This window comes from Tupaia chinensis, unplaced genomic scaffold (genome assembly GCF_000334495.1).
Source record: "Tupaia chinensis unplaced genomic scaffold, TupChi_1.0 Scaffold143695_1, whole genome shotgun sequence".
Lineage (NCBI taxonomy): Eukaryota > Metazoa > Chordata > Mammalia > Scandentia > Tupaiidae > Tupaia > Tupaia belangeri.
This window is the reverse complement of record NW_006203543.1, coordinates 794285-797226: the sequence shown is the minus strand read 5'-3', so window position 1 is coordinate 797226 and position 2942 is coordinate 794285. Positions and strand designations below refer to the sequence as shown.

The 2942-nt window shown below is 37.5% G+C and overlaps 1 protein-coding gene across 3 annotated transcripts in view; it reads left to right on the top strand.

Annotated features, from left to right (window-relative positions):
• MAST4 (microtubule associated serine/threonine kinase family member 4) overlaps window positions 1–2942 on the top strand; it is a 195124-nt gene that overhangs the window by 131945 nt on the left and 60237 nt on the right. The window lies entirely within an intron of this gene.

The following is a 2942-nucleotide window of genomic DNA, read 5'->3' as shown; positions in this document are numbered from 1 at the left end:
TGTGTGTGTGTGTATATATGTATGTATATACGCACATATACATATAGATGTGTGTGTGTATATATGTATACATATATACATATACATACATATGTGTATATATATGTAAAACTATACCTAAAACTGTATATATAACCATGTATAAAAGTATTTGTATAACATAGTAATTCTGTATAACATTTGAATTTTTAAATGATAACTTTGTTTTCAAAGTGAAAGAATAAAATAGTATAGTTATATATAGTTATGTACTATATGTTATATATTATTTCATATATAATTATATAAATCATATATATAGTTATATGCTATATAGCATGTATATAGAATTTCATATGTAGTATTGCTACTTGAACATTAACCTGTATTTCTTGTCTGATCAGCAGTCACCCTTATAAGAAACATATATTTAAATAAGGTTGGTTGAAAATTTAGAGCAATTCATTTTTTTACCTCTTACATTATATTTTGATTGTTAACATTGTACTCTATGATATAATCTAATCATATGACTGGTGCTCCTTTCTTGTTCCATTTTTATAGACAGATTTCCTTCTGATGGCATAGGGTAAATATTGACAAGACCTTCTGAGTTACTAATAAACGTGTAGATTGGAAGGGTAATTAATGCACAAACTATGACCTGATCTATTTAGACAGCCCAAGAATTCTAGTTTAATTAAGTATTAATCCCAATTCCATCTGTATGTGGAGAATAATAAACAATCCCACTGACATTTATTGCCATTTATCACACATAGAGCAGATGAGATAAAAGCGATTTTCGTTGTGCCACAAGGGATGTTTCTCCTTACTATTTTTTTACCCTCTAATATTTTCCACACCATTAACTTAGCGAAGAACTTAAATATTTGTGAGTTCTTTCTATGCTTCACTGATTTGTTTTCAGGGTATGTCAAATGGCATATTTCCTGATGTGGCTTATAAATGCTTTCTGATGTTATATTTTTGCAGTATTTTATTTCTTTCAAGGATCTCATTGCAACTCTTCTCCTAGGACAATCGTTGTAGCATGTAGTTGTTCATGGTTTTTGTTCGTGTATATGAAAATTTTAAGTACTTTCCGCTTTTGGAGATTATCTGAGGATTTCTCCCTTTTTTAGAGAGAAGACTAAATTTTGATGTAATTGTATATGGGTTTGATCACTGCTAGATTTTATTGGTGGTGGAGTTCTGAGATAAGCTTATCTGTGAAGCACCACTTTGAAACAAAACTTGGGCATCTATCTTAGCAGTGTTTGGAGTTCTAATTGGTTGAGTAAACTCATTTGTAGTGCAATTAAACCACTGTATAATAGATGAGGTATATCACACGTTGGGGACTGGTTGGGAATATACAAGAAGTTAAACAAGCTGTGAATCAGTAAGCACCCAGGATGCAGGCCAAGTCATTAATGGGCTCACAAGCTGCCTGTGAGAGCCTCTGCCGAGCAGCCAAAACTTTTTTTTCACCCTCTTTTGCTCTTCTCAGGTCTAATCTCTCATTAAATTTCTGACAGATTTCCTCTATGTTGTAATTATTCTTAGTATGAAATGTAAATGGAGCTGACACCATTGGTTCATCCCATCTAGATGGTGATTGCAGTCTAATGTGAACTGGTGGAATAAATGGGTCTCTGTGTGGGAGGATCAGTGGGCTCACAGAGGGTTTCCTAGATATCCATGTAGCAGAGTCTACCACTCATGTTAGTGGCTCAGAGATACACCAATTCCATGACCTCAAAAAGTATTGGTGCTGAGAACTACCCCTCTCAGTAGGAAGGGCTTCTTACCTGCTGTGCTAAAAACCTATGAGGGTTTGCTCAGTATTATACTTGGTGATAGTTCATGTTATAAAACCAGTGCTTGATGAACATCTGATTTCTTTCTTTAAAATGTTTCTTTTCCCTGACTAAAAGTTAAACCTCCCTTTCTGCGAACTTAGCATTTTGTAGAAAGCTGATGCCCATGTGCTAGGCACAGTCCTGGTTTCATTATGTGTGTTCTCTTCTCGTAAGAGCTCTTCTTGGTAGTTGTGGCTGGTAGTGAGAATTGGTATTATTTCTCCTTACATGTGGAGAAGAAGAGGTTCAGAGACATGCACCCAGATATTGTGATTTCGTGCAGACTGCTCTTCTTCCTATAAGGATTCTTTCATTAAAATGTTTTGCCATCTTAATTGGGGTAGAGCAGTCCTACTTCTTCCATTGATCACTTTTATTTGAATTTTTAAATGATAACATGTTTTCAATGTGAAAGAATAAAATTGACTGAAAAGTGTTAAAAGCAAACCAACTTGAGAGGTACAGTGTTTCGCTCCCATTTTGCTTTTCTCTCTAACCTTGATGCACATTATTCTCTTCTAAGCTTCAAGGGACCAGGGACATTTGCTGGAGGGATCCATGGGCACAGGCTGGCCTATATCCCTCTTTGCACTCACTCTCCCTGTATCCTTTCCCCTCAGCTTTCACTGACACAGGCATCCTCATGCCCCCTGTAGTTTCACTAGCACAGATTCATGTACTGGGCTCTCAGATTTGCACATAATTTTATACACGTTAGGTGTTCCCACTCCTGATAGGACTGATTCATTCTGCTCTATTTACTGTCTGCTTCTGATTCCATTTCCCCCACACCACAGTTCTACAGGGGTGGAGAGAAACCTGGCTCAGGGAGAACAAGGGTCTCTAGTTTCTCTCCTCCGTGTCACCTCCCACCCTTGGGTTTTCTTATTCACATGAAGGCTAGTATAAGAAGAAAGGCTAGGTATCAGCAGTTGGCGAAATGGTTGTGTTGCTGGACTCCCATGTAGTCAACCATGGTTCAAGTCCCAGACCCAGGGGCTTAAACTCATGCCAGGTGTGTGTGCGTGCATGCCCAAATCCCCAGGAGGAGAAGGGATTGTGGCGTGGCCATCCCCTCTGGGGGGTGATTTCTCGCTT